Genomic DNA, 22,202 nt, shown 5'->3' on the forward strand with positions numbered 1-22,202 from the left:
AATAGCAGCTGATGGCCGACAAGTTGGTGGGGCTAAGCCTGAGCAGTTAATTACGGATCTACCTCAGAGAATAATTACACTTATGAAAACTCTCATGCCAGCGATGAGGGTGAACTGGGACAAATTATCAGCTTGTAAGCAAAAGAAAGACGAGAGTGTCTCGGACTTCTTTACTAGGTTCGAGGAAGCATTTATCGATCATAGTGGTCAGGATATGAGCACTGAGGGAGGTCAGCGGTTATTCGTTGATAAGTTCGTGTTAAATCTGTTACCTGAACTATGCAACAAATTGAAGAATTCAGAAAGTGCATGGGCTGTTTCAACCACTGCACAGATATTAGCGACGGCTCAATATTATGAGAATAGGGAAAAAGAAGAAAGTGATCGTGTAGATAAGAAAACGAAGGAGCTCAAAACGAAGGTTTTGTTGCAGCAAGCGTATCCTCCACGTTCAAATCAAAATGATTCGCAACAGCAATATAGACCACAATCGCAATCCTCCAGAATACAGTCACGTCCTGACTCCTCTGACTTCAGATCTATGCTTGGGTATAACCAGTGTGCATATTGTAGAAGAGAGGGACATATAAAATATGATTGTCCGGTTTTACGTGATCGCCTTAATGGTGTATCGGCACGAGGGGGTCGTGGTGGTCCTCAACAAGCATCTCGAGGTAGAGGCCGCGGTACCTTCCAAAATCAGACTGAGCGCCCTAATACGTCCTCGGACACGAATAATTGTTTTGACCAGCGAAATGTAAGGTCCGATAAATCAGCGCAGTATTATGCGGACGACTATTACGTTGAACATGAGACTGTTGTAAACGATCGTTACTAGGACAGCCACCGACAGAGAGAGGGAGTAGTATCAGTTCCGGTTGATCAGAGTGGGCCTTACGTCGCAGTTGCTACATCTGGCGTAGTTGAGCCTTTTTTGTTAGACACTGGTGCGATGAAAAGTTCCATCATGCATTCGAAACTCCCTGGCGCACCTTTGTTAACAAATGTTTCCGTTGGATTCTCTGGCGCCCCTGTTAGCAATCCTGTCTCTAGCCCTTTACCCCTTACAATTGGCCCTCGTGAGCTGGAGGCTCCATTGATTTTATCTACTGGTTGTGGTGAGAATCTTCTGGGCTTGGATTTGTTAAAACGGTTATATGCGACATTGTATTGCTCTCCTGAAGGAGTGGAGCTTACATTAGGTCGGAGAGTAATCTCTCCTATGTACTTGTCGATCGATAAACTCCCGCCGGAATTGAGCTCCCTTCCTGCGTCTCTATGGGCCACAGGTCCCAATGACGTGGGTCTCTTGGACATCCCACCTTATATGATCAAGCTGAAACCAAATGTGCGATTGCCACGTATACTTCAGTATCGTATCTCCATTGAGGGAGAACGGGCGCTATTAACGATTGTACACGATCTGATCGAAAAGGACGTCGTTGAAGAAACTCGGGGAAATGTGTGTAATAGTCCTGTGTTACCCATTTTAAAACGAACTGATCCATCTAAACCTCCTGTGTACCGTTTCATAATAGATTTGAGAGAAGTAAATAAAATCGTGATTCCACAGTTCCCCGTGGTCCCTGATATCACGACTTTGTTGACCCTGATTCCAGCGTCTGCCTCCTGGTTCACGGTGATCGACCTAAAGAATGCTTTCTTTAGTATCCCGATTGCTGAGGAAAGCAGAGACCTATTCGGATTCTCATTAGGTGGTCGCAGTTTTAGACTGAAACGTGCACCACAGGGCTATTGTGAGAGTCCGTCGATCTACAGTCAAGCACTTAAAAGTCAACTTGATTCATTTATATTACCGGTAGGCGCAGCCTTGATTCAGTACGTTGATGACCTGTTGGTAGCTGCTGATACCGAAGATATTTGTAGAACTGCTACAGTATCGTTGTTGCGGCATTTATGTGACTTACATCACAAGGTGTCACTTTTCAAGCTGCAATATTGTTGCCAAGAAGTAACCTACTTAGGTCACTTATTGTCAAAAGAAGGGAGAAGGTTGACCCCAGAAAGAATTGCAGCGATTACCCAAATGACTGTGCCAAAAACTCAGAGAGATGTACGTGCCTTTCTAGGTATCACGTCATACTGCAGACAATGGATCCCAAATTTTTCCCTGTTGGCGAAACCATTGTTAGCTCTCACCTGCAAGGATGTTCCGACTCCTTTGCCATGGACTGAAGAGTGTCAAAAAGGTTTTTCTGAATTACGTGATGCGTTGTGTTCGGCTCCTGTGTTAGGTACTCCTGATTACAGTAAGCCATTTACACTGTACGTTCACGAGAGGGATGGTTGTGCGTTGAGTGTTCTGGCGCAACAATTTGGTGACAAACAGCGCCCATGCGCATATTTTTCTTCGACCTTAGACCCAGTAGCTAGAGCTTTGCCGAGTTGTTTAAGAGCAACAGCGGCAGCTGCGGCGTCCATTCGACAGTCCGCAGGTCTGGTCATGGATAATATGCTTACGGTGATGGTTCCGCATGCAGTTGACACTCTTTTAAACCGAACGAAAACTCAACATTTGACGAGCGCAAGGTTGTCTGGGTATGAGCTGACGTTACTGGCTAGTCACATACGGATAAAACGGTGTAATGTGTTGAACCCAGCAACATTATTGCCGATCAACACGGAGTCAAGTGATGTAGCACCACATGACTGTTATCTGAGAACTGAAGAAGAAACGAAGGGTCGTATTGACCTAAAAGATACTCCATTGGTAGATCCCGATGGTACTTTGTATGTTGATGGTTCCTGTTTTAAGTTACCGAATGGTGATGTGACGACTGCGTATGCTGTAGTGACGTTGAGTACGATTGTGGAAACTGCGAGATTGAGTCAGAATTCGGCTCAGGCAGCTGAGTTGATTGCCTTGACGAAAGCGTGTGTGTTGTCTAGAGGAAAACGGGTGAATGTGTTTACAGACAGTCAGTATGCTTTTGGTGTGGCACATAGTTTTGGGCGATTGTGGAAAGAAAGAGGATTTTTTACGTCGCATGGTACGAAGATTCAGCATGGACAGCTTGTGAATGACCTTTTAGATGCACTTACATTGCCTAAGCAGGTGGCCATAATTAAATGTAGTGCGCACCGAAAAGTGACAGATGATGTTGGTCATGGTAATGCGTTTGCAGACGAAACTGCTAAAGAGACAGCTAGAGATCTGACAATTCGAATGTACGTTGCGAATTCGGTAAGATGGCCAGCCGAAACTAGTATGTGTGAGGACACAGTTGAAAGTGTGAAGGAAATACAGAATGAGGCCACTGAAATGGAAAAGACTAAGTGGAAAGAAAGCACGGGAAAGTTAGACGAGAATGGATGTTGGGTTGACTTGTCAGAGAAACAGAGATGGATGTTACCGGATGCATATGTGCTTGCTGTTGTTACAATGGCCCATGGCACAGCACATATTAGCTCGAAGGGCATATGCAAGTTATTGTCTCCTGTGTGGAAGAATGATGGGATTACTAAATGTGCAGAGAGAGTGGTTAAGAATTGCATGGTATGTTTGATGCATAATCCCGGTAAGGGCACCCCCACTCCACCTGGTCATTTTGCCCCTCCTACATGTCCTTTCGAAGTTATCCAATTGGACTTCATCCACATGGAGAGATGCAACAATTTGAAGTATGTGTTAGTCGTGGTTTGTGCATTCTCCAGATGGATTGAAGCTTACCCTCTTAAGGATAATACTGCCCTATCCACAGCGAAAATTCTGCTCAAAGAGTATTTCCCTAGGTACGGCATGCCTCGGATTGTATGGTCGGACAACGGAAGTGAGTTTGTGGGAAGTGTAATGAAGAGTGTGTGCCGTGGTTTAGGAATATCCCAAAAATTTCATAGTGCTAATCATCCTCAGTCAGCAGGTTTGGTGGAAGGATATAATGGCACCCTGAAATTGAAGCTTGCTAAAATCCAGGCAACGACTGGTTTATCATGGCCCGACGCTTTGCCTCTAGCTCTCCTATCGACCAGGGCTACTGTACACTCTCGAGTAGGGCTTAGCCCATATGAGATTGTGTTCGGCCGTCCTGCGAACATTTGGGGGGTTCCGAGGCCTAAAGAGTTTAACAGACTTGAATATCCAATGTTGATTGATTATCTATATGATCTGACTGCTAAATTGAGTTTGATTCATCAACAGGTCTTTGAGGCTCTGCCGTCACAAACAGAGGGTCCTGGTCATCGGCTCCAACCAGGGGACTGGGTCCTCACCCGTAATTTCGGACGAAAACGTCACCTTGAGCCGAGATTTGTGGGACCCTTCCAGGTGCTACTAGCCACGAGGACGGCGGTTCGACTGGAGGGACGGAAACACTGGGTGCATGCCACCCACACCAAGAAGGTTCCGCTTCCTCTGCCGGCAGACACATGGATACGTAAAGGTTTTTCCTCGTCTGAAACTGACGTTCCCCAGCGCTTTGTCCCATTTAGCGAAGCTCAGCCCATAGGGAACACTTCAGTTTTATCTGACACCCCTGTTGATTCCTCTCAAACAATTTCCTTTCCTTCACCATTGAAGAATTCAAGTACTGAACAATTGCCTGAACAATCGAACACTCTTTCGCCACCCAATCCACTATTTGAAGATCAGACTCGACCCGGAAGAAACCGATACTTTCTTCGTACACGCAATAAAGATGAATACATTTTTTTTTACTATTTTGATTTCAAAATACCCCCTCACATTTTGCCTTGACCATTGTGGACATTTTATTATGTATGTATTTCTTTTCCAGAACAGCTAGGAGACGTATATAAAATTGATTATTTAACTGATTAAAACCTGCCATCTGGGTTGGCCGTAGGGCCGCGCGGGTACTTCTTTCTGTTTAGCAGTTATTGACATTAGGTCAATTTCTTTTGTCGATTTCTGGGAACTTCTGGGAATTGATAATCGCTACTCAGAACGAAGTGCGTCAAGAACGTTGCGGACGGTTGTTAGAGGATGGAGTTCTCCAAGCTGTCGAAGCTAGAGGAAAAGACGGCGCAAAGATCTAAATTGTGCAGCACATTTCGAACAAAATGTTTTTTATTACAGGTTTTCATGTTGTTCCTAACTGTTTCTATGCTGCTGGTGGGTGGAGTGTATTTTGGTTTTCAATCATTACTGCCTTCTGCCTTACCTACCTCTCCTTCTCACGATCTAAATTTCGTCTCTACTGTTTCTCCACATTCTTTTCACCTACTGCCCCAACATGAGCAAGTCAGACGTGCGGAATTTAGAAACAATTCTTTTGTGCAACTTTTGCATCAGCATCAGTTGGTGGTAAATACTACAAATTGTTGGGTGTGTGGGCTAATGCCACATACCATGGACAGGGGTATCCCATATTTGGTTCTTCCGTACAGCCCCCAAGGGTCAGCTCGGGCATTCCAAATCATGTTCCGTAGTGCACTAGATTCCTACCCCCATCGAGAGCCACGCTCAGCAAGCTTTGGTCCTGGCCCGTACCATAAGTCTCTGGCGATAGCGATGGCTGATCTAGACAGAGACATTTTTGATGCTTCGCTCATCCCAGAGGAGGAAGTGCAGGCCTATAAGTACCTTAGTGAGGCTGAGTATAGTATATCAGTGGGTGATAGGCAGCTTAAAAGCTCATCTCCGATCTGGATTGTACCTCGCCTAGGCCACTTTTGTCTGCAAGGTCGTGGCCGAAATCCAAGAGCCCAGCTTGGGAAGAGTGCTTGTGTGGATACTTACGTTCTACCGATGCTCTTTTCCCCTGTCTTTCTGACTGCCAAGGGTACCTATTTTGTATGTTATGACCGAGCATATACGTGGTTACCTCATGACTTCTCAGGTACCTGCTATATTGCAAATCTCTTGCCCCCGACTTTCACTGTTGCTGCCGACTATCACAAAATCAGAGTTGTGAGAGGCGTCATTAGTAAAGAGGATACTTCCGGTCAAGAAGCAGGAGACTTCTTCAAGGGTTTCCTACCGTTTTGGGGCCCTATGGTCAATAGCAGAAATCTGAGACAGTTAACTCGTGTAGTAGAGTCAACCGCTAACATAACTACAAGCGCCCTTGGTAATCTGACAGCAGAGCTTCAAGCGGATAGGCTTATGACGTTACAGAACCGTATGGTTCTAGACATTGTTCTAGCAGATAGAGGTGGTGTGTGCAAAGTCATCCATTCGAGCTGCTGCATATTTATACCTGATAACGCTCCAACGGTTTATCAAGCCATCTCCAAGTTGCACAAAATCTCGGAGTCCATACACGAGGACGAAGGAGATTGGACGCTTCTAGGATGGTTTTGGGGACTGGTGTCGACTTGGGGTTGGAAGATTCTGATGATTACAGGGGTTGTTGTGACATTTCTGTTCACGTGTTGTCTGTGTGTACAGTGTGGTCCTGCCTTATGTGGCCTTTGCGCTACAACGTGTATAAGAAGGCCATCTGTTATCAAATAGGCATTGATGGATAGAATTATGTTCCAACAACATCTGAATGATCTGATGAATATCGAGATCGAATCCGACTTCGACTAGTTCTTGCCTACATGAGGGCAAAAGGAGCGTCTGAGGTTCTGTGAGAATCGTCACGGTGTTCCGGGCATGAACGAATACGGGCAAGTAAGGTATCTATGAACCGTAAATGACGTGTTCAGTAAGTGTACGCGTTTTCACTACACTACCTGTTATGGTTCGCCTTATTTACGTGTTTCTACATCTGGACCCTTGGGTTCCATTTTAGATACGGCATCCATTTTGTTTCTTGCCCTCACGTAGTCAGCGAACAGGCAACTGTCCGCATCGTGACCTTTTTATTTCCCAAGCTTTACGGAAGAAACATATTCCTTTCATGCGTCTTTTATAACCAGGGGAAGGACACTGCTAAGGCAATTGCCTCCGATCAAAGGTGATTCTGCCCGGTCGGTCTATTGTTTCAGCCTCACACATGCTGGGGTCAAGCCCTTTTAAGCTACGATTACGCATCCAATATTAACTTCTTCCCTGCTGTCTGACTTCCTTGCAGCTGTTCTTGTCTCTTTCTCTTGCCTATTTACAACTCAAGTGGAATGTACCTAATGATGAGAAGATGTGCTGTTACAGTTGGAGCTGGCGATGTTAATGTCATTATGTTCCGGGGTTCTGAATACATGAAAGCGACCCTTTTGATGCCTTTTTGTGGGAACTGGGTTGTAACCTTTTGTTCACATGTTGTGCAATGGTAAAATCTTGTATAAAAGAGAGCGACTCACAAATACAATTTGAAGCAGACTCTCAGAACTACATGCTGTTGTACTTCTCGTGACTTTTGCCTCCCTGCAGTAATAAACGCTGATCTTTGACGCCGAAGGAAGTCTCCCGTGTCTCTGTCTTTAGTGCGCCAGAACAGGTATCCCACGAAGGTTTTAGGTGTTGTTCCCTGGCACCGCTGGCCCTTAAATAGTCCAGTCCTTCATGTTGCTCTGTTTTTCTAAATTGTTGTGAGATTTTTCTTGTGTTGTGTTTTCACTTTATTAAAGTTTGAAGTGCTGCATAAATACTTTACACATTGCCTCTAAGTTATGCCTAACTGCTCTGTGCCAAGCTATCAGAAGGTTGAGCAGAAGTTAATCTGGGGTTTGCTTGTGACTACACCTTGACAAGGATTGTGATTGCTGTTTGAGTAGGGTTTACCCCCCTCAACCAGCAACCTAATTTCTTATAACATTCCATCCTTAGTGGGATGAACGTTCTAACAGCCTTATAGTCCTTCTGCCTTGTGCTATACTTGTTTGTTAAAGGGCCTTTAACAACTGGTATAGCCCTTGGTAATGGGCTATATTAAGTCATTTCTTAACCTCTCACTCAACCCCGAGTAGCCCCTACCTGACAGGCTGGACTTCTTTCATGTATCTCCCTGGCTCGAAAGCCTATCCTTTCCTCATGTTTTTCACCCTCTATCCTTGCTCTCTTCAGCACCAGCACCCAACAACCGCTGCAGTTCACTGCCAGATCTGACCCAACTCCCTTCTTGCCTTGTACTCCTGAGGCCATTCCTCAGCACCTGCTCACCTTTGTTTCAGTGCCATGCTGACTTCATGTCATGTCTAGTCACTCTGACTTCAAAGAGGTTACAATGGGAAGAGTCGGATGCAAGAGGGCCTTGTTTATGTTCATTGACTCAGGTACGTCAAAACTCGAGAGTACAGTGCAATATGAATATGAGCTATCATGTCAACCTGGTACAGTGATCAAAGCATCAAAAGAACGGTATCAGTGCCTGAGCACCTCAAAATCATAATATCACCACGCAAGACTGTGTTACATTTAGTGGCAAGACTATGTGTTGGAAGCAAATATTCAATCACATCACTTCTGTGCTGAAAGATCTCCACTAGCATTAGATGGGAATGTACATAAAATTGGCTTGCATCATTTTCAAGACCATGATTCAACTTAAACATCCACCATAGCTCACTTTATTCGTAATCTCTGGGGGAAAGAATCAACTAAGAGGTAAAAGTAATTTTAGAATAGAAACCAGAAATCTCAAGATTCAACTAGCTCTAGCCCAATCTTTTTTAGAGGCGCCCCTAATTCCATTGAACTCTCTTTTTGCAGGACTTGAGTGTCATGAGAGTCTACTTCAATTCAGGAGAAAACGGAAAAATCTTCTATTGATTCACCTCCTTGGCATCTAATTATAAGCATCTTCTCCTCCAGTGTTTGATCAATTGTTTCTATCCCTCTGATCCTAATTAGGCACGGGACATAACTATGAGAAGTTTTATACTTCTTTTCCTGATTGTCCTCCTGTAACCTCTTCCTGCTCTTCTCTGTTTCTCTTCCGTTTAATTTAGTTTTCATTGCATTGTAAATTGAATCTAATTTCTGCACTAGTGTTATTATGTGGAGCATACTAAGACCTTTGTTTTGGTAGACCGACATCACATAAAATGTAAAATAATAGTAAGATAAATACATGTTTCTCTACATGCTGTTAAATGCAGTAATAATAATCAATAAAGGGTTCTGGCACACAATCAGCAAGACTAGGCCAATATAACAATAATCCCAAGAAAAATGCCAATACTGATATTATTCACAAATTCACTTGCCACAATCACACGTGCATTCGTAGTGATGAAAACTAAATTAATTAGAAATGTGTTAATTTATTTTATTTTATCTTAATTTTTCAATTTCCTTTTTCAGATTTGAAACATTTAATAAATCATTATCATTATTATTATTATTATTATTATTATTATAATTACACTTGTTAAGCGCGCAGCTACCCGGAGGTTTCCCGGTGCTAAGGCAGACCGAAAGGCATACAAGATGAGAGGAGCATCAGACCAGCAGACTACATATTAAAAAGCCAAGTCTTGATTCCTTTACGGAAAGTCAAGAAGCACATTTCAGAACGCAAAGGTGAGGGTAAGGAGTTCCAAAGAGAAGGTGCTAACAGGGAGAACGAGCGGCCTCCCATTTTAGCTCTCTTAACACGCGGTATCTTAAATTTATTCTGGGTGGAGGACCTAAGTGTGCGAGGGGGGACATAGTGCTGCACTAAAACAGATAGGTAGAGCGGAGCTCTTCTAGTCATGATTTTGTGCATGAGACATAAAGCCTTGAATTTGACCCTACTCTCAATTCGCAACCAATGCAAATTGCGCATATGAGACGTGGCCGATGTTCTAGCCGGGAGGTTACAAATTAGGCGAACAGCCATATTTTGTACCACCTGGTACTTCCTAATTACCTCCTTACAGGCACCCAAGAGTAAGATGTTCCCGTAGTCCAGGCGTGAGATGACAAGAGCCTGGACTACAGTCCTAAGGGTGTCGTCAGGCAGCATCCACGTGATTTTCCTCAGCCACCTGATGACGGTAGTACAGGTGGCGGAAACTTTCACGACGTGTTGCTTGAAGGACAGCTGGTTGTCAAGGAGGACCCCAAGATTACGAGCAGTCGTAGTAGGGGTAGGAAGAGGACCCATCTCCGGCGGCCAATGTTGTGGGCCCCATAGCGAGGTGTCAGAGCCAAATAGGAGCAGTTCTGTTTTGTCCCCATTTAGTTTTAATTTGTGCTCAAGCATCCATGCAGATATTTGTCGAAGTCCTATTTGAAGAGAAGAAGAGGGAGAGTTTTTGTTGGTGGAGAGTGAGTAGATGACTTGGGTGTCATCGGCATATGAGTAAATTGTGAGACCTGCCTGTTCCGCCAGAAAAGTAAGAGGTCTCACATACAAATTAAAAAAGAGGGGACTCAGGATAGACCCTTGTGGAACACCGTGTTTAGAGGGAAAGATAGATGAAACAGAAGTAGAGGAAAAAACTTGAAACGTGCGATCAGAAAGGAAATTAGCAATCCAGGCCAGGGCGGAACCATCGACACCCACAGATTTCAAGGTGGACAACAGGATGGAGTGGGAGACGGTGTTGAATGCGGCACTCAAATCAAGTAAAATGAGCGCCACTGTCTCCCCATTGTCCACCTTTTGTCTAATGGATTCCGACACACCAAGGAGGGTGGTTTCAGTGGAAAAGCCAGCCCTGAACCCGGATTGAGAACCATGGAGAAAATTAGAAGATTCAACGTGAGAGTTAAGCAAAGAATTAACATGTTTCTCCAAGATTTTAGAAAAACATGAAAGCAAAGAAATAGGGCGGAAGTTCAATGGGTTATTGGGATCCGCGTTGACCTTTTTTAATAATGGAACCACCATGGCGTGCTTCCATTCATTAGGAACGATCGCTTCAATTAAAGACGCGTTCAGGACCTTCAGAATGATATGCAGTAGGGCTGGGTCCAGGGAGCTCAGAACTTGTGGAGGTATTGGATCAAGAGGGGAACCAGATTTAATGTCTCGCAGATACTTTTTTTAAAGTGTAGGGGAGATGAGATCCCAAGCGTGTAGAGAGGGAGTCACGGAAGTGGAGCAGAGAGTAATAGCCGGGGTGGGATTACATATGGTTGGATCAGAGTTAGTGGGCACAACGGAAGTAGGATTAAAAGTGTCGTATTTTTTTATCAATCTTCTCAACGAAGAAATTAGCTAACACCTCACACTGGACAGTGTCCAAACAGGGGTCTTTGGGTACAGTAGACGCACCTGAAAGCTCTTTGACGATTTTAAACAGGGCCTTGGGTCTATTTTGCGCCATAAGGATAGTAGTATTGGCAAAGTTGGCTCTGGCAGTGTCACAAGTGAAGTTAAAAAATGAAAGTTTACCGTAACGTAACGTGAGCACATTTACTGTTGTCATATTTAACTATTGTCTCCACATTCTCAATTGTCCACCGCTACCTGCCTAGTGAACAATCTAGATATCTCGAAAACAATTTAAACACGAATTCATCATATTCGTCAAATTAAGTATAATTATTCTGCCAACTGACATGTTTAAGCAAGCTGAACATGGCTGCATTGCTCACCTTTCAAAATTTTATTTCCCCACAATGTGTTGTCTGACCACTCAATGTTACTCCTTTTATTCAGTTTCAGAAGGCGACCCAAAATCTGTAATGATGTATGATCATCAAAAGTACTTTGAGGGAGTATTTAAGCACAGCACTTTTGTGTCAACAGTAAATGTGCTCACGTTGCACAAAGCATAAGAGGACACATGTCATTTATTAACATAGCCAGATCAAGATTTGTGTATATATGTTTTCTTTTTATTAATAAGAACAATTTTTTGATTATTGTCTGTATATGTTTTCTCGCAGCCCTGAGGACGTCCCATCATGGGACGAAACGCGTAGGCTGTAGAAATTGTACTGTGAATCATGAAAATCTGTCTAAAAGAATAAAAGAAATCAATGAAAAACTGAGAAGACGTCTCTATGGAATAAGAATTATTGTGATTTTTTGTCAAATACATTTTGTTTTGTGCATGTATGATTAGTACGCTCCTTCCTAATTTTTTCAAATTTAACTAGGATATAAAGCTTTCCCAGAAAATGTTGGTCAAACAGTATATTGTTCTGGATTTTTTGCCTATAAAGCTGCTTAATACTGCATTATTTTTAAGTCCAGACACCTCTCATTTATTAACATACTTATGACACAACACAAGAAAGTAGTAAAATGCAGTAAAACATACAAACATTTTAACATTGACCCGCCCTACCTTGAGGCCGTCTCATTTTAGATCTTCGGTGTAAAAATCTCACAAGAAAGTAGCTGTATACAACGTAAAGATTGACAGATGGGTAGGTACCCACAGGCAGTTATTTTCTAATGAAGACTTCTGAGTGATATCATAGAGAATGAAAGCAAAGCAACAGTTGTGTCTGATGACACTCAAAACCCTGAGGCGGAACACTATCCACTATGCTAGGTTGTGTGTGCTCCCCACTTGTCTCCCCCATGAACCTTCTGCCAGCTTATCCCATGGGCCAGTATGGAGATGGGGTAGGAGTTATGAGGAACATAATTTGCTCATCACGCCTTCTCCTTTTCCTAACACTGCTCCGCCCCACTGCCACCACCACTGCAAATATAAAGAATACATAACATAACATGTGTATCTGTAAAGTGCACGTTCATTCAGAAGGGCATGTTGGCACTGAATAAACAATGTATTGCGACCTGCAGCCTTCTGCACCTGCCTCAGCATCTCATCCAGTTCTCCTACAAGTTAATTGAATGCACCTGGTGTCTTGCCAGTCTGCACTTTCTTACTGCTCCCTCCCAGAGCTCACTGCCCACTTTGCCCATAAAGAGCGTGACTGGCCATTCAAATTGTTGGCAGTGCCACTATTAGAGCAGCTGCTGCTGCCACGCTTGGCAGAGGTCCCCCGTGCCCACAGGGCTGTGCTGATCAACAAGAGGTGGGGAAGGGTGCAGATGATGGGGCTGTATCATCGACCTTCATTCTGCGGCTTCCATCATGAGACTCGCGACCTGAGGGAGGTGGGGGAAGATTGACAAGATGGCAGACCACTACCCATCATTCCAACACCTCCTTAAGGTCCACCCCTTTCTATCTTTCAAGATCAGAATCAGACTTTCAACTATTTCAATGGTGTCTCTGAAGACACCGAGAGAGTAGCAAAAAGGCATTGGGATAATATGCTTCCCTGCACTGGCACACCAAAGCAGGGGCAATGTATGGCTGAATGCAAGACAAATAAACGTAGTCAGCCAAATACAAAGCTGCTCCACAAGCAGTCTAAGATATCGTACTGCGCAACACGGCTAGAATTATAAATATACAGTAGAGTTCGAAGAGATGACCATGTGCAATATGTCAAACACAGCTCATGAACCAGAGACACTCACAGTAGAGTAAATTAGCTCAACTGAATAACATCAATGAGGCGAGCAATTACACGGTCCTCCGGCGAAGAAAAAGTAGGAAAACATCAGGATATGCAATCAGAGACATACAAAACGTGGACCAATCAAACATGCTTGGCCCCGTCATTTCTGTGAAATAAATCATATACCGAAAACTTCAAAATCACTCATAAACCGGTTGCCTGTAAAAGTGACATCCGAAGTCCATAATGAAAGATACCAAGACATACAAACACACAGTTAACTCTAGATTAAGTACACTTACATTTCCTCACAGCCCCGTTTTTGAAAATAGGTTGACCCCTGTGATGAAACGACCATCAAGTTATAGGTTTTAAGTCAGTCAGCCCAATTCTGCGCACTCAGAGTTTGTTAGATAAGACAACCGACACAGGGGGAGATCATTTAAGTGATTTTCCCATTACCGAGTTTGTGGAGAGGTAAGCGGGTTTGCCTGTACTAGAAAACATGCCTCGTGGTTCCATAGGTGACACATTAACCGCCAGACCCCATTCCTTCCTGTAAAAATGCAAGTCAAGTTAGCGGGCCGGGGCCTGCAGTTCCTAACTCCACGGTTACCTGTTGAGCAACTCTTGGGTTAAAGGTGCCTTCTTCACCCCTGGCCGAGCAGGCACCGAATGCGAGCTTCTTAAAAACGATTCTGTCAGAGATGAACGGAAAAAAACACCCCAATGCTACTGGCGAGACAAATAAAAATGAAAAGGAAATTACACAATTTCCTCTCAGCTGGTGGCGAAACTGACTGCAATAGGGAAGAGAAACCATCCCACGACCCGAACTTTATTAAATAGGCATAAACACATCTGTTCGAAGAACAGAACGATATTTATTTAGAAGGGCAGAGAGTCTTTTAAGGTTCCATTGATGGAAATGTGACCTTTACAGAGTTGTTTAAAATACAATAGTAACTGAATGAAATGTTTCCCTCTGATGCTCTCCGCGACCTCATTACTTGGTTATTTACGTTTGTCAATTTCTTTTTTTTCTCATCACCCATCTTTATGCACTTTTTCTGCTCTTCAAATGTGGCTCTGTCCGCAGAAGGTGTGCAAATTGTTGCTACCAGTCTTGAGAGTTTATTGAACCCAATGCGTTCTGGGAGTTTCAGCGCTTGTGTGTCTCAATAGAACCAATGCGCCCAGGAAGGGGACTCAACCAGAGTCCCTGCCCCTCACGAGGAGAGGGGGGGGGGTGATGCCACTAGAGGGCTGCCCTCTTGAGTGGCCTCCTGCGGTGGCCTCGGGCAGCCGTATTTCATGTGACATCTTCCAGTACAATAAGAAAAACCGATATGGTGAGGGTCCTGGGGAAAAGTTTAGAGACCAAGCACAGTCACATTCCCTAATTGTACTACATGAAAAACACAGAGTGACTGTGGGTCTAAAAATGTGTTGCTGAAAGAGTCTGACCTCCAACCCTATCCCTACTAAAGCATAATCTCTAAAACGAATTACTACAATGCGTGATACTTCTCAGATATAAAAGTACCCATCAGTCATCTCTCGGTTCCGCCCTTGTCATCATTTGGGACTCCTTTCACCAAGGATGGCGCTCCTGCATTGATTGCAAGTGCTAAGTGTGTAAGTGGATGCCCCTATGCGACTGAAGATGTGGGTGGGGTAACCTTCTTGTGATGACTGAGAAGCAGTGCGTGAAAGTGTGTGTGAAAATGTGAAAACGTGAATAATATGAATAATATAAAATTGGATAGTAGAGAGCTAAAGAAATGTATTAGATACCTCTCGTACTTCCAAAACTAAAAGACCAGTGCGGGATCATAGCAGTTTTAAACAAATATCTACTATATTGATTGAAAAGGTCAACATGTTTCAGAAGTTAGTGGACCCTGACAGGTGTCCGCTGCTTTCTTCAGGACCGTAACTTCGCTACTGCATTGTGTTGAAACTTGACAAACTCTAAAGTGTTAAATAAACACAAAAATGTCACCTGGACGTCTTTGTTGAGTAACTGTCCTCCAAATTACTGAAGGAGATGGCGTCCATGCGGCAAAGGTCAGCGTGTCAGACAAACACAACAAACAAATAAAAAGAACAAAGACACATTGGTATTTGTAACATCACATTTGGTGGTTGGTACATTAATAAATCCTTAGTACTTTGAGTACCCAACGATGATGTACTATGCCTAACAATAAGGCTGTCGTCCACTTACCTAGTTGGTAGGACGTATTTGCTGTGCCTCACCTGGCTGCGGCTCAGGTAGCGAGAGCATCGCTCTATTAAAAACAAGCAAATTATGGTCAAGGACAATTAGTTCTCATATATTGCCCCCTGATCTCTGTTATTCAAATAATCCATGCATCTGGACGAGTCACGTTGCCAGTAGCACTGGCCCGTTATTCCTCCATATCTGTTTAATCTCGTATGGCTCCATACTGAGGAACCTAACCCGTCATTTTGCAAAGCCCGTCGATTCATGAAGGCTGTTTTAGGTAGATCAAACTATTAAAGTCATGAGTCTTACCACGCGAGCGCCGCATATAGCAAATATGCCCCTCAAAACGTGTAAGCACATTTCTTATATAACGCAATTATCAGGTGAGATAAATATCACTTCCTCGTTTGCTGTAATTAGCTGCTGCTATGGTCAGATCCACGCCTGTGCTATTTCTATGTGTCTGTGGCAGTTGTGACTGTGGCATGAAATATCAAATGCTCAGTGCCCAGCCAGAGATCTCTAAACTAGTTTAGCATCCGCGGTTGCATGCATAGAAGTATAGCATTACAAATGGCCCTTTCTCATTTACGGTCACCCGCCTTAAGAAATATTATGGCATTCTGAGAAAGTCAGAGTAGACCCATCCTTACGTGCCCGTCGGTGCTCCGGGCGTCCCTCTGGGCCGTCTCGGGGAGGTACCGAACAGGTCGAATCAGCCCTATTTCTTTACTTCCGTGTTTATTGGAGCTGACGCGGAGTGGGTCTCCCACTTGTTGTTCTAAGCATGCCGGGAGTTGTAGTTCGCGGTTGCAGCATTGCCTGTGACTGATGTTTGCCGATCGCATAGTATAACCTCTTAATTATGCTGAAGCCTTTTATGTAAATAGACCTCCAGAGAACTCTTATCAACCTCCTTATAACTATGGTGATCTTTTAGGGCTATTATACGTTAACTCTCTGTGTTCCGTGATCAATGCAACTCTCTGTATAAACAGTTCGCTGCTACATTTGGGTTATTTATTTCTCTGTATCTTAATTAAAGCAAAGACCCTTATAAACTTATTTTAATTATGGAATATAAAAGAAGAAGAGCTCATTGGTGCATGAAGTTGCTCATGTGCTGTATCCCATTGTGCTTGAATAAATGCGTTTTAACTCCGCGTCAACTCCAGTAAACACGGAAGTAAAAAAATAGGGCTGATTCGACCCGTTCGGTACCGCCCCGAGACGGCCCAGGGGGAAGCCCGGCGTACCGACGGACAGGTAAGGAAGGGTCTACTCTGAATTTCTCAGAATGCCATAATATTTCTTAAGGCGGGTGACCGTAAATGAGAAAGGGCCATTTGTAATGCTATACTTCTATGCATGCGACCGCGGATGCTAAACTAGTTTAGAGATCTCTGGCTGGGCACTGAGCATTTGATATTTCATGCCACAGTCACAACTGCCACAGACACATAGAAATAGAACAGGTGTGGATCTGACCATAGCGGCAGCTAATTACAGCAAACGAGGAAGTGATATTTACCTCACCTGATAATTGCGTTATATAAGAAATTAGCTTACACATTTCGAGGGGCATATGTGCTATATGCAGCGCTCGCGTGGTAAGATTCATGACTTTAATAGTTTGATCTACCTAAAACAGCCGTCATGAATCGACGGGCTTTGCACAATGACGGGTTAGTTTCCTCAGTATGGAGCCATACGAGATGAAACAGATACGGAGGAATAATGGGCCAGTGCTACTGGCAACGTGACTCCTCCAGATGCACGGATTATTTGAATAACAGAGATCAGGGGGCAATATATGAGAACTAATTGTTCTTGACCATAATTTGCTTATTTTTAATAGAGCGGTGCTCTCGCTACCTGAGCCGCAGCCAGGTGAGGGGCAACACATACGTCCTACCAACTAGGTAAGTGGACGACAGCCTTAGAGTTAGGCATAGTACATCATTGTTGGGTACTCAAAGTACTTAGGATTTATTAATGTACCAACCATCAAATGTGATGTTACAAATACCAATGTGTCTTTGTTCTCTTTATTTGTTTGTTGTGTTTGTCTGACATGCTGACCTTTGCCACATGGACGCCATCTCCTTCAGTAATTTGGAGGACAGTTACTCAACAAAGACGTCCAGGTGACATTTTTGTGTTCATTTAACACTTTAGAGCTTGTTAAGTTTTCTCACCACAATGCAGTAGCGAAGTTACGGTCCTGAAGAAAGCAGCGGACATCTGTCAGGGTCCACTAACTGCTGAAACATGTTGACCTTTTCAATCAATATAGTAGATATTTGTTTAAAACTGCTATGATTCCGCCCTGGTCTTTTAGTTTTGGAAGTACGAGAGGCATCTAATAAATTTCTTTAGCTCTCTACTATCCAATTTTATATTATTCACGTTTTCACGTTTTCACACACACTTTCACGCACTGCTTCTCAGTCATCAAAAGAAGGTTATCCCACCCACATCTTCAGTCACATAGGGGCATCCACTTACACACTTAGCACTTGCAATCAATGCAGGAGCGCCATCCTTGGTGAAAGTAGTCCCAAATGATGACAAGGGCGGAATCGAGAGATGACTGATGGGTACTTTTACATCTGAGAAGTATCACGCATTGTAGTAATTCGTTTTTGAGATTATGCTTTAGTAGGGATAAGGTTGGTGGTCAGACTCTTTCAACAACACATTTTCAGACCCACAGTCACTCTGTGTTTTTCACATCTTCCAGTACTGCATTTTTATGTTAAAACCCAATACTTTTTGGGAGGTGCAGTTCTAGCATCTCAGTAAAAACCAATTATATTCCAGCAATTTGATGAATGACATACAGAACCGGAACACAATTTTACTGATGACATAGAGTCATGTGATAACTTCAACGAAGCCCCTTTTTTAACAATATATTTTAGCGCTGTGTTATTAGTTGTAAGATGTTATTTTGCTCCATTTGTACTTAAGATGATCGGTGCTGTTCTGCAAAAATCATTTTGCCGTTGAAAAACAGAACAGATCAACGACGACCCGAGTACCATTAAATAAATAGATTTAATCTGTACACATTTACAGCATTTAATACAGTGTTGTAAGAAATTGGGTTGTTGGTTGCCCTTAACCTTCTGGTAGCTTGGCACAGACCAGTCAGTCTTATCTTAGAGGCAATGTGCAAAGTATTTGAGCAACACATCAACCACTAATACAGTGAAAAACAACACACATAAAGGGCTCCACATCAAGTTTGGAAAATAGAACTTTCTTTAATAAACAAAAAAAAAGACCAAAATGACAAAAGTAGAACCGGAGATATGGAATGTTAAAGATTTTAGTGAAAATAGTTCCAAAAAGGATAAAGCTTCAAATCTGAATATCTGGTCGCACATGACTGGGACAGAGGGAGAATGTTCAGGCTAACCGTGATGGAGAGAGTGCCGGCTACATGGACCAAGTTAGGCCTGCTCAACAAAGTGCCTTATATCCTGGCTTGCAGAGTATTGTTGGGATCTGCATCGGAGATGCGTTACTCAGCCAAAGTGATGCATTGGTTCCAAGATGTGGCAAGGCTGAAATGCAAGGGCCTGCATCGTCATTGAGTATACTTTCGACATGACTTGAGGTGCAAAGTCCAGCATCGAAGAGGCAGCATTCAATCATGTCGAGTTGGTTCCAAAAAGCTGCGAGGCTGCATTACAAAGTCTGTCACTGTCATCAACACTGCTGTCGAGGAGAGATGCAAAGGCCAACACCGAGGATGCATCGCACAAAGGCGGGTCTGATAGGCTGCGATGCAGGTCTTTCTGATGGGTCAAATCCATGCATGCAGCATCTGTCAGGCATCGGTTCTGCTTAAGGTTGCGCCGCCCAGCAGAAAAGATGTGCTGGTTCAGCTGGATTCATAGAGGCTGGCAGAGCACCTTACGCGCATTTCCAAGGGTCCAGGACTTGGGTGGCACTACTTGGCAGGGTAGACTCATAGATGGCAGAGTCCAAGTGCAGCTACAAGGTTTTTGGAAACCTGTTGTTTCCCTGAGGCTTCAGATCAGGAGGCCAGCCAATTTGCACTTGGAGTCTCTCTGGGTTCAAGAGATGCAGGCTCAGTCCTTCTCATCCTGGAAATAGGGCAGTAGGTCAACACAGCAGGGCAGAAGTCAGTTAGAGCTGCAGACCAGCAGAGTGGCAGTCCTTTCAGCAGCACAGCAGTACATCTTTCTGGCAGAGTATTTACAGGTCCAGAAATGTACTGAAGTGGTGGTGTCTAAGGTCCAGTATTTATACCCAGTTGTGCCTTTGAAATGGGAAGAAGCTTCTAGAGACATGCCATTGATGTGCACTGCCTTCCTGGCCTCAGCTCCAGACTAACTGGCATGCCTCTGGCAGTTCTGGCTGGACTGTTCCCATTGGGCACAGGGTCAAGACTGATTTGCAAATGGCTGGGTCCAAACTGAAATGGCATAGTGAGCAAAAAAACGATGGATTTAGGCCCAGATCTCTGTACTGGGGTGAATGTATGACATTGTTCTGCATTCTGTCCATCAATTGTTCTTTTTGCATTTGTCTCCCCGAGAGGGACGGGTATGCTCAGACGTGAGTCCCGTGCTCTCCATGCCACTGGAGTCAAGCTATCCTGGCTGATGAGGGCTGAAAGCCCGAAACAGGTCCTAGGTTGCTTGTTTCCAGTCCAGGGAGGACCTGGCCTGGCAGTTCGGGCTGGTCTGTTCCCATTGGGCATAGGGTCAAGACTGATTTGCATATGGCTGGGTACAAACTGAAATGGCATGGTGAGCAAAAAAACGATGGATTTTGGCCCAGATCTCTGTACTGGGGTGAATGTATGACATTGTTCTGCATTCTGTCCATCAATTGTTCTTTTTTGCATTTGTCACCCCGAGTGGGACGGGTATGCTCAGACGTGAGTCCCGTGCTCTCCATGCCACTGGAGTCAAGCTATCCTGGCTGATGAGGGCTGAAAGCCCGAAATAAGTCCTAGGTTGCTTGTTTCCAGTCCAGGGAGGACCTGGCCTGGCAGTTAGGGCTGGACTGTTTCCATTGGGCACAGAGTCAAGACTGATTTGCATATGGCTGGGTCCAAACTGGAATGGCATGGTGAGCAAATAAAACGATGGATTTAGGCCCAGATCTCTGTACTAGGGTGAATGTATGCCATTGTTCTGCGCTATGTCCATCAATTGTTCTTTTTGCATTTGTCACCCCGAGTGGGACGGGTGTGCTCAGACGTGAGTCCAGTGCTCTCCATGCCACTCGAGTCAAGCTATCCTGGCTGATGAGGGCTGAAAGCCCAAAACAGGTCCTAGGTTGCTTGTTTCCAGTCCAGGGAGGACCTGGCCTGGCAGTTCGGGCTGGACTGTTCCCAATGGGCACAGGGTCAAGACTGATTTGCGTATGGCTGGGTCTGACCTGGAATGGCATGGTGAGCAAACAAACGATGGATTTAGGCCCAGATCTCGGTACTGAGGTGAATGTATGACATTGTTCTGCATTCTGTTCATCAATTGTTCTTTTTGCAGCTTTCTAATAGTGGCATTTTCTAAATTGTATTTTAAAATCCTACTTCACAATAAGTTAGGATTCTTCATTACAATTCCAGGGACATCAAACATGAACGCTCACCTGTTCCAATTTGGAAATTACACTTATAAAATGTAATAAGTTAATTCCAAGGTTATTGTATAGGAGAGGTAGGCCTTACATTAATGAATAACAGATGTAAGAGTTTTTCACTGCCAGGACATGAAAACCTAAATGTACATATGCTACTTTTTAAGTGCATGGCCCTTACTCACAAATGTGTTAAATATGGGAAATCAGAGTGGGTTTATTGATACCTGGACCGACGCTATTGTGGTCCCTATATTTAAAAAAGGTAACAGAGACGACCCTACTTGTTATAGGCCGATATCACTTTTGGATGGTCTCATGAAGGTGGCTGGAAGAATAATCTTAAAGAGAATTCAACTCTGGGAGGAAGACCACAATGTGGTTTCCCACCTACAGTGTGGGTTCAGAAAAGGAATAGGGACAACAGAACAATGTTTAAATTTGTCCCTCCTTGTTTCCAAGTACACACATGCCAAACGCGGAGCACTTTTTATAACTTTTATTGATCTTAGCTCCGCGTTCGATTGTGTCGACCACGCCTTTCTGTGTGCAACACTGGGAGAAATGGGTATCGACAATCGTATCATTACCTTCATTAAAGAGCTCTATAAAGACGCAGCGGCTAGAGTTAGGTATGGGAAATATGGGGAATGCTCGGAGAAATTCCCCATCACCAGAGGGGTGAGACAAGGGTGCATACTGGCCCCATTGCTTTTTACATACTACATTAATTCCATCGGCCAGCACCTTTCAACCTTACCTAATGACTACCCAACTGTTAAGGGCTCTCCGGTCCCAATCTTATTATATGCCGACGACGCGGCTATAATGTCCCAGACTAAAGTTGGCCTACAGCGGGCGGTAAATAAGTTCACGTGCTATATGAGGGACAGAGGTCTCAGAGTAAACCTCTCAAAAACCTTCACGATGCCCTGTACCCAGAAGATCAATAGAATTCCCTGTACCATATTCCTAGACAATCAAAAAATAGCCACAACAGATAAATTCTGTTATCTGGGAATCTTGTTTGACAGACAGTGTCGCTGGCAGGCAGCCATAGCTGCCAGGAAGTTGGCTTATAGCCGAACCATAGGTGCGCTGCGCGCTTTCTCTGAT

General features: G+C 44.0%; 1 protein-coding gene across 2 annotated transcripts in view; it reads right to left on the reverse strand.

Moving 5' to 3' along the window:
- CD53 (CD53 molecule) overlaps positions 1-22,202 on the reverse strand; it is a 269,108-nt gene that overhangs the window by 241,744 nt on the left and 5,162 nt on the right. The window contains exon 1 of one of the 2 annotated variants that reach the window (XM_078644131.1): positions 13,845-13,983. The exons of the other annotated variant lie outside the window; for it this stretch is intronic. The gene's annotated coding sequence lies outside the window, so the exon portion shown is untranslated. Of the gene's footprint in view, positions 1-13,844; positions 13,984-22,202 lie in introns of those variants that run through there. 2 annotated transcript variants of the gene reach the window in all.

Source organism: Lissotriton helveticus, chromosome 5_1 (assembly GCF_964261635.1).
Source record: "Lissotriton helveticus chromosome 5_1, aLisHel1.1, whole genome shotgun sequence".
NCBI lineage: Eukaryota > Metazoa > Chordata > Amphibia > Caudata > Salamandridae > Lissotriton > Lissotriton helveticus.